The sequence below is a fragment of the Thalia democratica genome, chromosome 6 (genome assembly GCF_965202585.1).
Source record: "Thalia democratica chromosome 6, ktThaDemo2.hap1.1, whole genome shotgun sequence".
NCBI lineage: Eukaryota > Metazoa > Chordata > Thaliacea > Salpida > Salpidae > Thalia > Thalia democratica.
In genome coordinates, this window is record NC_139170.1 from 3,165,069 (window position 1) to 3,180,703 (window position 15,635).

Below are 15,635 nucleotides of genomic sequence, written 5' to 3' on the forward strand. Positions count from 1 at the left end.
AATAAAAACTGTTTATCAACTTTAACTAACTGAGATATTTTAAAGTTTTTAGTTTACATTTTATATTAAGTTTTAATTAATTTTTAAAACTGAACTGGAAAAATACTTATTTTATTTTGGAAAACAATTTTTCAAGAATATTTTTAAAATTTTGAGCTAGAACAGCTTTTTTGTAACTTTAAAAATAAGAATTAATACCTATGATATTTCTTCAAAATAGTAAATTCTATGACATCAATAATTTTTTTCACGATTTAATCCCAACCGACCTCTTTTTTAGAATAAACCTTTTTGAACTTAGATTAGAAGAATTTATAAATAAAAAATGCCGTAAATAAATTTAAAATTAAATAAAACTCATTTTATCGCTGGATGCAAAGTTCTATTAAAACAAAGTTGCGTAACTTATTTTGAAAAAAGGTTAGAAAAAATCTAAAAAGTAATAATTTTATACTTAAGTAAAGGTAAAGAAGAAAAGCGCTTAAGACAGTTTTTTTATCCCCTTAAACTTGATAACAATTAAATTAAATATAACAATGAAATTTAAGTGTTTAAGTCTTAAGTACTTTGATTTGAAAAATTCTGTCCCTAAAGTATTATAACATTTTTTTTTTACTTTCTGTGCTTAAAAAACTATCACTTCTACGTTCATTCTTAATCAAATTTCAATATTTAAACCCGTTTTACCTTTATCATCTTAAAAAACAAATACGAATTTAAAATGATACATTATGTATAATTTATTGAAAATTTTTGACCATAAAAAAAAATTACGCTTGCAAAAAATCATAAACTAATAAAGTGACAAGTTTTATGTGAAGGAAAAAGATTAAAAAAAATTCTGTGATTTGACAGCAATTACCAGATGAGGGCTTTTAACTTTTTATCTTTGCAGACGCAGATTGAGGAGAGATTGAAGAGATGTGAATAATTAAACAGATTGAACACACAAGGCAGAAAATAACAATCGCTTGCTGCGGGAACTTAAGAGTCAGAAGTTGGAAAAGTTTTTAAACGAGCTTCTATTGTAACACTGTTGCTAGTTTTCTTAGCTGATAACTTTGTTTTGAAAGTTGTAGAACTATTGGAAGCTATAATGAAAGTAATACACACTCATTAAAAAATAAGAAAAGTTTAATATTCTTAATTTTAAAGTACTTTGAAGTTAGAAATGTTTTTAAAATACAGAAAAAAGCTTCTATGCTAATATTATAAGCTGCATTTTTTTCAAAGTTAAAAGAGTTAGTTTAACTGAAATTGTATGTCTCACATTGGTATAAACATATTAAAAGTACTTGTACGTCAGTTTTGTTCGTAACAACACTTAGCTATATAATAAGAAATTTCTGTGCTACAAATTTGATTTCTAATACGTTGCTGTTTAGAAGTCAGGTGCATAAGATGTTTAGTTTTAGAAAAAAAAAGAAGTTATGTTTAGTAGTAAAGTACAGAAAAACATATAAGTCAGAAAAGTTTAGTTAAAAGAAACTGTTCCAACATTGTTGCTAATTTGTTTTAATGCTTTGTTTTAACGTTTAGATAGTTATGGCAAATTATATTACAATTGCTGTATAAAAGATACACATGGAAAAATTGAATTTTTTTTATTGGTCTTTAGTTAAGAAAATTTATTTGAAAAGCTTCTTTTTTAACTGATTTTTTTTAAACAATAATTATAGTTTTTACAGTCAATGTCAGCTACTTAAAATGTGTAGTTGCAGATTTGAAAACAATTATGTTTTATAGCATCCATATTAAGTAGTAAGTAGTGCGTAAAAATTAAACAAAAAAGCTTAGCAAACTGTTCTATGCTGAAATTCTTCCTTACTTGGTTTATTAAATTTTTACTGAAGTTTAATAAAGTATAGTGTATTAGAAACTAAAACATAAATAGTATAACCTTAAGGCTGGCTGTAAGTATAATCTTTATTTAGTAGAAACGTAAACACATGTTTATCCTGGGAACAAGTCAGAAAATTTTGCACCAAGGATCAATTTTGCACGAGTTAAATTTTCGCGCGAGAGTAAAAATTAACAGAAAAAAATTATAAAACAAAAACTGTAAAAAAAGACTAAAATATAAATAAAAAAAAGAAAAAAAAAGTGACCGAGGGTAAGGGTAAGAGGTAACAGTAATAGTAAAAAAAAGCTTATAAAAATTATGACAAAAAAAATGAATAAAAGTAATGAGAAAAAAAAGTAACCGACCGAGGGTAAGGGTTATGGGTAACAGTAATAGTAAAATAAAATAAAAACTAAATTAAAAAAAAAAAATTAAAATCAGCAAAAAAAAATCAACCCGTGCAAAAATGTCTCCGTGCAAAATTGTCTGCTCGTGCAAAAGTGTATTCGTGCATTTTTTCCCCTTGTGCAAAAGTATCTTTGCGCACTTTTGTCCCTTTGTGAAATTTCGTACACTCGTGCAAATTTGATAGCTACCCGTTTATCCTAGCTTCTTAGCTTTCAGCAAGTTGTAACAAAAAAAATCAATTTTGTTAATTTTATCAATACTTTTATTTTGAAGTTATTAGTAATAAAGAGGATAAAATATTAAAGTTATTATTCACAAATTTAAGATTTACTTATTTAAAAAGATAATGCTTTTATAGCAAATAATTTTATAAACATATATACTGGTTGCTCTAAATTCTTAATTAGTTTGGGTTACGTAAAAACTATAGTTGTTGAAGTGAGGTAAAATATTAAAGTTTAAGCGTAATAATGTTTTATGATGCAGTATACAAAATCGTCAACTAGAATAATTATTCTGTTAATTTTTGATTGTGATTTTCTTTGAATAAACAATTAAAAAGAAAAAAATCTGTAACAATAAAACAAAAAATGATTGAAAATTTTATTTTTAAGTTTAATAATTAAGGCTAAATGCATTAATTGTATATTTAAACTTTTATGTATTTATGTGCTTCAAAGTTTATTGCGTTTTTATTAGGTATATTTGTATGGTAACATATCAGAAATTATTTCTTTTTTTCTTATGAGTTAAAATATATTGAAAAGTGTTGAAAGTTTTGAAACTTTTAAATTTGGAAAATTTTTCAAATTTATTTTTTAAACTGAACTAAAGAACAAATAGTTTTTGTATAAAGCTAAAAAAGTTTTTCAATTTTAGCTTTAAAATATGATATAATATTAAGTTTAACTTATCATTCAGTATTTTTTGTTTAGATATTTAAAAGTTTACACAAATAGAGCAAGCTGCATTTACATGTAAAAGAAAACAAAGAACAAAAGTTCAAAAAAAAAAGCAGAAGTTTAATGATTTATAATTTGAGTTTTTTAAAGTTTAAAATATATTTTACTGAGAAAATACCTTTTCAGTTTACTTTACGTAGTAAACTGTATTGTAAACTGACCTTTTGTAAAGTTTAAGCGAAAATTTGCAAATGTAAAAAAGGTTTTTGATAGCACGAAAAAGTTTTAACCTGCAGTCTTTTAAAACAAATACATTCAGTAAAGTAGCCTGATATGCAACGAACTTATTTTTGCTTTGAATCTATAAAAATCTATAACAAAAATGAATGTAACTAAATTAAATTACTTTGAATAGCATTATGTTACAAGTTAGTACGGTTTCTCATATGAAAGCTTTAAAAGTAGTTAGAACTTTTAAGTCTAAACTTAAAAATTTATTCTATAAAAGTAATTTGTTAAAAAAAGAATTAAAACTAATATGTTATACAACAGCATAATTTAAATAAGGCAAAGTAAGCTTTTTTTTACTAAAATTTATTTAGTAGCTAGCATTCAGCAAGAATAAGAGTCAGTAAAAACAAAATTCAAACTAAAAATTGCTTTTTTCTAAATTAATTTTTACTATTTATACTTTTTAAAACTAACACACTTTGATAACAATTATTATCTAAAGACCTGAACAGTTTTTGTCACAACCATTTAGGTGACAAAAAATATGTTTTTTAAATCAAAAAGCCTACATGCATTTTTCAATTTTCATAACATGTTTACGGTAAAAAATACATTTTAAATATGAATTATTGTAATAAAGACTAAAATATTATTAAGTAGAACATTTAAACTTGGTTGCAAAGAGCTATTTTAATTAGAAATTACTTTATGAATTGTTATATACTTGAATTACCTTTTTAAATACAGTCATTAAAGTGGAAGAATTTATATTAGTTTAAAGTTGAAAATGTACACTTTTAATACATTAAACAAATAACAATGGTTTGTAATACAGGTTTCGAAATGAAAGCAAATTAGTGCTTAAAAACAGATAGAAAGGAGTTTAAAAACTTACAAATACTGCTTACAGAAAAAAGTACAGTAACTATTTTACAGTATGTTGCCAATTAAATTAAAACTTTATATAAAAAGTTTTAAAGTTGTCAAAAATGACAAACCATATTATTACAGAACAGTTTTAATTACAAAAATTTTTGGAAACGATCTAAAACAAAAAAAAAAGTTTGGGTTTATTCTAAATATTAAGCTGGTCTATAAGAAAAAAAGCTGACTTGCTTACTTTTTATAATTGAAGGAAGGTTTGTAAGAGTCTTAAAAAACATAAAAGGATATAAGGAAAGAACGATCTTCATCAAAAACCCTTCAGTTTTTATGAGGCCCGTCAAAAAACAAAGGATTGATGTGCTTAAATGAATTTTTTTTTTAAAGAAAAAAATTAAACATCTTCAAAAGAAAGATAATAAAAAAAACAACTTTGAAAAAAAAAATCTGTATGAAAAACCTTTCAAATTTTTTGAGGCTGGTCAAACTAAGCCGACAAATTGATGGTTTGATACCAGTTCAATACGATACGTAGGAACGACTATTTATAGCTCATTTTGAAGCGAAATTTGTCATTAAAATCAATAAAAATTCATGTTAAAAAAATGAACCCCGTTTAAGCGGCTTTCATAATACAAACATAATCAATAGGTCGAGTTAATAAATCATCGTTTTTATTTTTGTTTGCGTTTAACTTTGGTTTTCTTTCTATTTATTATTTAAAGAGTTAATGAAAGGTAGAGAAGTTGAATTGATTTTGTAAACTGTTATTATTCTATATAAAAGTATTGTATGAAACTTGAAAAGTTTATAAACAACTTCACTGTTCTTTTTTGGGAATACAAAGCAACATTTTATTTTGGTATGAGAAAAAAACTAGTTACTACTTAAAATCTATTTGTATAAAATATAATCATTGCGAGTTTGTTGTAATAGACTAAAATAAAGTTGAAAAGGATGGATAACAAATATACAAAATGTAAAGGTAGTATGATAAGTAAAAAACTTTAAGCCTATGTTTTAGTTAAGAACAAAAACATAGGCTCTACAAGCTCATACAAGTAATTTTACAAAAAAAAATAAAAACACATAAAAAATACGTTCACAAAAACTTTAGTTTCAGAATTTAGCTTAATTCAACTATTAACTTATTTAGCTTAATTCAGTTTCACTGTTTTCGAAATATCCAACAGTAAAATGCATTGTGTATGATTGGTAAAATAATAAACTTAGATTTTTATCTACTTAGCTCAGTTTTGTTTAAAATCTCATACAGAATACATCTTTCAAGCTTAAAAATTAAGTTCATATTTAACATTATAAGATATATTGTTTAGTTTTTAAGTTTATTTCTGGTGTTTAAGTGTTCAATAAATCGTCAAAGAGAAATAAAGATTACTACATAAGCAAAAAATATTGTTCTTAATTATAAAATACTCTATTTTAAGTTAAATTTGTTTAGACTATTTGTTAAGTTTGTATAAGGAAAGTAAATGTTTGTGTTAATTGTTGTAAATGTAGTATATTTGCCTGAAATATAAAGTTTTCGTTTTATTCACTCGGTTAAAAATTTTATTTTATACAAAATAAAAACTTAAAGGTGACTTTTAATGTATGAACCTGGATTAAAAGTTTTATAGTTAACTAAAAAGATGAAAAAATATTATTTTTTTTTGTCAGGAAGCTAAAAATTCAAAACAGTTAACTTTAGACTGGATTAATACAAATATGATTTTTTAAAGCTGAACATTGTTTAAGTATTGTTTTTTCTTCCACTTGTGTCATAATAATATTCCTTTAATTTAGACTTGAGTTTTTTAGCTTTTTATTACAAGTTTACTTACTTTATCGTATACTTTAAAACATTTTAAAGGTTTCCGTGGTCAAAAAGCATAAAAGTTTGATAAATATGGGTTCTAGGTTTCCAAAAAAGTTTAAATACTTAACTTTTGTACATGTCAGCCAACCAAGAAAAGTTTTAAGTTTTTTTTGACAATAAAAAAGCTGTAAACATTCATTTAAAGTGGATTAAATAACAAATCAAGTAACGATTTCAAATTTGATTTGTAATTTCAGACGTTGTTTATTGCTTTCACAAAATTACGTAGACAATTTTGGATAATTTATTATATTTTAAAAACGTCTAACAAACATAAATGATGATTGATCGATTAAGTTGACGAACTATATTAGTCTATATAATAAATCCAATTGTTTTTTATTTGGCATTACAAAATTAATGAAAGAAAGAGGGATAAAAATTAATTTTATAAATTAGCTCGAGACTTCACTTAAACAAATCAGTTAAATTAAGTTTAGAAAGTTAATGAAATGCCTATTATATTTACTTAATGTACTTATTAAATGTACTTAATGTACTTACTTTAGTTATAATTTAAATTTGCAAGAGTTTTTCTTAAAAAATTAGTAACTACAATGGCACCTTGTTTTTTGAATCTGCATTTGTAATAAAACGTTTAAATTGAATATATCATTCTGTGATATTCTACAAGCGAAATAAATTAAAAATAAAAACACAAAAAAGTAAAATAAATTAAGAAATTTAAATATTTCTATAAGTTAAAAAATTTGTACCACATTTTATAGCAATAAGTTGATTTGTTACAAGGTATGTCTATATTTTAAATATAAAAAAGTTGTACTTACATGTTGTTTTTATAACTAAAAAGAAAGCTTTAGATTTATATAAAAGTACTTACACGCCATTATTATTATTTTAATTATTTAATTAGGCTAAAAAAAAAGTTCATTAAAACGATTATATGAAAAAAAAAACCGATTTTAAGAAAACAGCTAGTTTTTTGTACTTTAAATCTTAAATATAGATTCCGGAAAAACGAATAAAGTATAAGATATTTTTTATTTAATTATCATTTATATTAAAGTTTGTCTTGTACAATTTCGAACTAAAAACATTTTAAATAAAATGCTTTTATTTATTTTGCCAAAATAAAGTAAAAAATTAAACAGAACAAAAAAGTTTCAAATCAGGAAAGTTAGCAGTAACATTTTTTGTTTCAAAATGATTAATTAAAAAGTACATAATTAGTTAGAAATAGGCATCACAGTCTAATTTTGGTTTTTACTATTGATTTCTTTCCTTCAGACAACACAAAGTAAAATGAGATGTTTACAGATAAAAAAAAACTTGGCTTCAAAAAAGAGGAAGAAAAAGTTTTAAATTCCAGTTTGTTTTAAGTTTGTTACTACAAAAAAAAAATAAATATCCAACTAAGTTTTGCTAAGCTAAAACTAGTTTCAATTTTATGTTTATTATATACAAGCTTTATATATTAATTTTCGGAAATAAAGTATGACTTACTGTACTAAAAAGACAAACAATAAAATTGTTTGAACTACAATCTATAAACTTTACTACAGATTAAAACAACAACTATCAGTTAGTAAAAGGTTTCAATAGTAAAACTTACATAAATTATTCAGCAGTGTTTAATTTAATGCATTTTCAAATAAGTAGTAAATTTAACTTTAATTGAGTTAGGTAGTTGCTTCACAATGTGTGTTATTTTACATCTAGGCCACCTGCAAAACTGTTTTACTTTAATTAGAATCTATCTTAGTTTAAGTTTATAAAGTGTAAATCAGATCAGGTTCATACTTTTTTGACCGTTCAATTAAATAAAGTTTTAATGAAATATTTTTTTTATTGATTGAAATTATAGTATTTTTTTTATTTTTTTTTGTCAGTTTGAATAGTTTATGTAAAGTAAGAGTTAAGCTCAACATATTTTTGTGTTTTAATACTACTACCGGAGTATTTTGATCACTGAAAAAAAAGTTTATTAAAGTAAACTTAACAGTAATACAGCTGTTTTTTAGTTGCAAAGCAAGTTCGGAAATTATAAACATCTAGCGCACATGGAATGAGTCTAGCAAATGTGCGATAGTAATCACATTAAATGAGATTTAATCACGTCAGTTTAAAGAGAGAAGAGGCTTTATCCGAGTTTTATTTTCACTAATTGAGCAGTCAATGTGCGAATTGAAATCTGTCTAAAACTTGATTGCAAGTTGTTGTAGCAATGCAGGATTTTACACTCTTTTTTAATCCTCAATATTCAAAACAGTATCGAAGCAGGGATTTTTTTAGGCACATAACAAAAACACCAAAACTTTGGAGAATTTCTTCATGTAACTTTCGTTTTTATTTTTATAAAAACAAAGTCAAAACAAAGAGTATAAACAAAATGTTTGGCAATAATGTCTACTAAAATTAAATTGCTAAATTTTGAAAAACTTAAATGCAGCGAATAGAAGCTGCGCAGAAGGTTGTTTGTTCACGTTTAAACTCTTTCAAACACTTTGTATTAAACTGTGGTTCGAACAAGGGAACATTTTGTACTTTAAGCGAAAGCAAAGGCTCTAGAAAACGATTTTATGTAACTTTTATTAAACAAACAAGAATGTAGGACAAAAAATCTGGCAATCTTTTTTACAATCTTCACTGCTCCTAATGCGTTAACAAATAACCCGAATTGAAAAGTCGAATTTAAAATCGAGTATTTAATGTTAAATTTGTCGATATGTTTAATACTAGATTAAATATCAGCATTTAATATGTAATCTGTTTGTGCAGAGATTTTAAATCGATATCTGTGATGCATATCGCTGGTTGACAACTGTAAACACTTTGTAATTTGCCATACCAGTTTCGTTGCATATAACATATGATTTTAAAAAGGAATACAAGTCCTAAAACTCGTGAAAATTGTTAATTTTTTTTAGCTTAGAAATATATTATATTATATGGTAGCTTTTGAAATCAAAGCTAAGGAACTTTATAAACATTTTTGTAATTTGCCACATCTTTTATATAGAACGAATACAAGCTTACAGTTTTAATTACAAAAATTTCAAAAACTATTCTGTGTTTTAATGCATAAAACAAGTAATACTTTTCTTTCATTATACATAGTTAAAAAAAAACTTTAATTGAATAATTTCATCAGTTTTTAAAATATATAAAATCAGTTACCTCTGTACAGTAGGTATATACATAAAATGCTTACTTTGTTGTTTTAAATCAAATTTTACCTTTTTTACAACAAATAGTGGCTAAAAAAATGTTTTTGTAATGTAGACTATTCTAGTCTTTATCCAAAATACTATAAGTTTTTAAATACTAATATTTACTAGAGTAGCCTAAATCATACTTTTATTTACTTTTTTTTTGGTCAATGAAATACCATACATTATTTTATGATTTAGTTCAAAAAGTGTTTTCTATTATGAATATGCTAATTAAAAAAACGTTGTTTAAATATATATACATAATTAATTAAATAAACTGCTATATTTAAAATGTGTAGTTTTTCTTAAGCATTAGTTAAAATTGTTTCAAAATCAAAACTTCAAAAATGAACGTCAAATAGTTTTTTAGTAGTAAAACTATGATAACAACGTTTTATTTTTTAGTATATTTCGTAAAAATAGACTTGAAAAACGGTGTTTTTATGTTTTATAATTTTAACAATATTTTATTATTTAAATAAAAATACTTAAAATTTTAACGTTTTAAATTCTTTGAAAAAGTATCAAAATATATGAAAAGATAATTTTTAATTGAATCAAATAAATTGGCTCAAACTTTGCCAAATCCTTAAGCTAATTTACAGTGAAAGACGAAATTTGATTTAAGCTGAAACTTTATACAACCTATACAACGTATTTTTATTGATCTTACTTTTTTTTTTTACTTGAAGGTCATATTAAATGTTATAAAATGACTAAGATAACTTGAACTTGAGTTTTGCGAAAATAAATGTCGAATAGATCAAATTAAAAGGAAAAAGTTTGGAGTTAGCGTCAATTTAAACTAAAACATATGCTTTTAACTCTATATATTTATTTTGGTTAACTTGTTTTTGTAGAGCTTTAAAAATCTAAGGTAGTGCCTTTTTTAATTTTTTTTATTGTATATATAGCATAAACTATTGTTTAAAAAAATGTTTTTACATAGAGAATGCAGAGTTACTTTCAATATTTTTAACAATAAAACCTAAAGTCAAACATCATCAAACTGTATAAATTTTATGTAAATACAACCTGCGACAATAACTTTCATTTTAGGTCGTTTAAGATAACTAAAACTTATTTAATTTAAGTTAAAAAAAAACAAAATTATTGTTAGTAAAAAATGAATGATCAACATATATATTAAAAATGTACTAAAAGTAATTCTTAAAGCTACAATTAAAATGTTTTTCAATAAAGTTTAAAACGAGTTTAATGATGTTTAGGCATTTCGAGAAATTCAAAACCAAACACTTTCTTTAATTTGAGATAGAGTTTTCAGATTATGTTTGAAAGCTTTAAACTATTAAGTAAGTTTCAAAATTAGTTATAAAATTTTGAAAATAGTTTAATTTTTTTAGGCATTTCGAGAAAATTTAACACAAAAAACTTTCTTCAGGCTGAGATAAAAATCTCGAACTATGTTTGAAAGCTTCAAACTAGCAAGCATTATCTACATAGTTGGCCTGAGTCAAGTGTCACTAAAAGCATTCTTATTTGAAAGTGTTAAATTTACACCTAATAGGCTACACCTTTTCACTTACGGCTTTGAAGTGTTTTTTCAAGTAAACAAACTTAACTGTTCATATTAAAAAGTTTGGTTATTTGTAAGTAGAAACAAGTACATATAAGAATTTGAGATATTTCGGTAAGGATAGTTGCTTCGGACTAATTTCTTACGCTTTTAAGTTTGTTTTATAAATATTGTGTAAAATCACCGTTAAATGCTTTGATTTTAGTTTATCATCTAAAAGTACTTATATATTGATAATTTTATTCACAAAGTATAATACTTTCAAAAGCACTCTTTTTTAATTAAAATTTACAAAATATAGTTTTTTTAATGTTAGCTTTTATTTTACTTTCAACCAAATATTTTATCTTTATAATTGTATTTATTTCTTTGAAGTTTAATGACATTGTTTTTTTCACATTACTTAGTTTAAACTGAAGTTTAGTTTGAGTTTTATTTAAAATTTTGATAAATTTACATTTACTAAAGAGTTTCAGAATATTAGTAGAGCAAACAAGGTTTCGTTTTTGAATCTAACAGTTAGTTAATCCTTAAGTTATGAAGTCAAAAACTTTCTAAAACTTTTGTAAAATAGAAAAAACTTGTAAAAGTATATCACCAATATATTTTATTACTCTAAATATATGTTATAGGTTGGAAAATAGCGTTTAAAACAAAACTTTATGCTATTTGACGATTAATGTGAAATTATAAATAAAAAGTAAAACAAAAGAGAAGTTTTCATGATCCAGTTTATTTGGATCTTTTACAAACTAGCAGATGCAAAAATCGATTGAAAATAATCCTAGGTGAAAACATTAATTAGTACCGTAAAAAAGCGAATCTTTTTTTACAATTTTAGTTTTTTAAGTTTTCATCTCTTTATTGCTTCTATTATTTTATCTTATACTTAACTTGTAAACTGCTCTCTTTGAGTTTTTAAGACTTTGTAAAAAACCAATTAGTAGCTACAAGTTTTATATATTTTTATTTTCAAAAGAGGTTTTTAGAAATTAGCATATATGTATATTTGATTTTACTTAAAAGTTGCAAGATTATAACTTTAACAGTTAAATAGTGACAATTTTATGTTTTGAAACAGCATCTATTTTCTAAAAAAATATTTGTAAAATATTTTAATTAGAATTTTTATCTTATGTATAAAAAATAAGCTTCTTATTTTTGTTAAATAAACTTGAGAACCTTTAAAAATAAATTATACCTTTGAAACTGACTTTTTAATTTTTGTTATACCTTTTAAAATATATTTCAATTTAATAGTGATGTTTTTATGTCGAAGATCATTATCTATTCCTTAAGTTTTTTAGGTCAAATTTTTTACTTTGAGAAAGCGTTTTTGGATAAAACTAAAGTTACAGTTAATTTTTTCGAGATTGTATACTTTTGAAAAGTTGATTTTAATTTTAATGCTTCAAACAAAACACCATATACTTTACCAAGAAAAAGGTTTTCTGAGTTCATCTGTCCTAACAAACGTACCGTTAAATCGAAATAAAAGAAACCAGTGAGATCTGATTTACTAAAGTAAAGCAAAAGAGAAAAAAATCGATTACGAAAAGTCTTTTTGTAAAAAAAAACATCAATTAACAATATAAAAAAATGTTTTTAACACTTTTTTGTTACTAATTAGCATCTTTTAATGATTGATTTTTTTGTTTTCGTTTTTGTCAGGTTGTTATTTAAAGCTGAATAGGAAACTTTCGTGCCTTTAAAATAGTAGTTAAGTGGATAGCAAAAGTGTTAAGTAATATCTAACTTAGTCTTTTTTTAAGTTAAAAAAAAAAATTTACTAATTACCATTTCTATCATAAAAAAAGATTTAACACTTTTTGTTACAAATTAGCATCTTGTTATGATTGATTTTTTTGTTTGAGATTTTGTCAGGTTGTTATTTAAGGCTGAGTCGGAAACTTTTGTACCTTAAAAACAGCCGTTAAGTGGTTAGCAAAAGTGTTAAGTAAAGTCTAACTTAGTATTTTTAAAGTTCAACTAGAAAAATTACAATTTACCATTTCTATCATAAAAAAAATATTTTTAACATTTTTTTGTTACAAATTAGCATCTTGTAATGATTGATTTTTATACTTTTGTTTTTGTCAGGTTGTTACTTAAGACTGAGTCGGAAACTTTTGTGCCTTTAAAACAGCCGTTTTGGGGCTAGCAAAAGTGTTAAGTAAAGTCTAAGTTAGCATTAAAAAAACAGTTTACTAATTACCATTTCTATTATAAATGCAAAAATGCTTTTTAGAAGTTTTTTTTCTAATTAGTTAAGCTTAAATACAACTGCAATGCAACAAAATAGTCTTAGTTGTTTTGTTTCGTTTTACACAATCAGAAATCATGATCGGAGTAGTAGAATGTTTTACTAAGTTGTTTTATTTTATGTAGTATTTCAAATTGTTAAATAAAGTCGTGACCTTCAGTTTTTAAAAACTATTTTAATATTTAGAAATTTTGAAAGATTTAGCTCTAAAATAAATAACAAAAAATAGTTAGTAATTAGTATATATCTTTTTCATATGGAAAAAATTCTAATGTTATTTTAAATAACTGTTAAAAGTGCGAATCAAATTTTAAATTTACTGCCAGGCTTCAATGTGAAAAATTCCCGACCTTTTTAAATATCAATAAAATAGTAAACTGCACTGAAAAGTAATATGTTAATAGAATAGTAAGTTTTAACTTTTACTACTATTTAAATTAGCTCTTTACCTTACAACTTTGAGCAGTATTTTTATGGAAGAAAAACAACATAATGCTGTATTAAAAAACATAAAAAATATATAAAGCATTTCTAACAGTTATCAAGTTCATGTTAATTAGTATACCAAGGAGCATAAATAAAGAAATATAAAAACTATGATCTAGTTCAGTTGTAAATTTACGAAAAAAAGCACAAGAAAATCGATCACACAAATTCTCGTAGTAAAAACATCAATTAGTAGTATGAAAAAGTTGACCACAAATTTTTACAAACTATCACCTAATTACACTTTTTATTCTTTAAAATTTTGCCAGGTTATGAATTTAACCAGTAAAACATTTTAGAACTTCTAATGTAGTTGTTAAGTGAACAAAGAAGCGAAAAGTTGTCTCCTGTGTCAAACATTAATGGGTGTTAAGTGTACACAGGAGCAGGGAAAAGTTTTATAAGGTGGCATTTTCCACTCTACTTATTTTTTCCTGCTTCATAGAGATGATTAAAGTGACTTTGAGGTCTCTTGCGTAATGCACAAGTCACAAGTTTTGCAAGTTTCATGCAAAGTTTTATAATGAATGCTTCACGCGGGTAGAACTAGATCAAGTTGAAAACGTTTGTTATTTTTTAAACTTTTTTAGCATTTTTTTATATTTGGTTTTAGTTGAAAGTTTTAGGCTACTATATCAATTTAATATTTTTGACTTAATTTGTTTTTTTAATGAAATTAATGAAATAATAAAAAGAAAAAAAAAAGATTCTTTTAGCTGTATTTATATTTTTTTTATTAGAATGACTTTGAAATATAATTCAATAATTTTCTATAATTGAAATATTTTTAGTCAAGTTTTATAATTCGAGTAAGGCAGGTAGAACAAGATCAACTTGAACAAAATGTAATATTTTATAAATATTCAATAAATTTTTACACTTTTGTTTCAGATACTGAGTTATTTTTGTTAAAAAATATTAAATTCATAAACGTAACTGTATTTTTTGAACACTAAAAAAATCTTGTATCTGTATCAAAATTTTGTTAAATTATTTTCAAAAGTATATAAAACTTTTTGTACACATTTGATAATCAAATTTACGCATTACGTCGGATTAATTTATAAACTTTTTTTAAAAGTTGTTGCTGGAAATTGAAAAGCTCAACTAAAAAAACCGACACACTTTTAATTATTGAAGAAGTACCACAAAGGTAATAAATAAAATCAATCATTTATCGTAAAAGTCATAAAACTTTTGTTAAGATGAAAACTTAGTTTTAAATAAAAATTTTAGACTTTTCCCTAGGATAAGTCAAATTATTTATTTTGGCTATATTTGTTTTATTTAATATTAATTTTTGTATTTTTTTATTTTAGTATAAATTTTAGTATTTTTTGAACTATCTAGGTTATATACAACTTCAAGTTTAATGTAATTCAACCACATAAAACTAAATTACTTTACTATTTAAAAAAAAAGATTGATTCTAAAAACTTGTAAGTATAGAGATTCCAATTTAGGTTGACTAAGTTTGTTTTGAAACTTTTTATTTAAAGTGTTTGAAATAAACACAACCATTTATTTTTATAAATCTTAAATCATTGAAATAAAATTTCTTTAAATTGAATTTAGATAAACTCTACTTATCTACTAAACAACTTGTAAAACTACAAAACAAAGTATTATGGTTTATTATAAATTAATTGTTTTATACGCCTTAGAGCATTTAACATTTGACTCCAAAATATTTCAAAAATAGCAAGTGAACTAGTTTATAAAGTATTAAACACGTTAATCAATCCCAGCTATCAAATTTCAAATAACTAAAAAACAAGTTATCAGGAAAAAGCTGTAACGTTTCATTAACCTAATGAACATCAAACGAAATAATGAAATACAGAATAATCGATATTCGAATGCGTCAAGTTTACATAACAATTCGAACTCGTATAACTTATTAAATAGCAATACATATGATAAAAGTTTGGAGTTAAACTGGTTCAAATGGTTCTTGCAAACAAATTTGTGATATGTTGAAGTGTTATTCACAGTTTTTAGTTTAAACCAGGTCAATATAAATGTTTACTA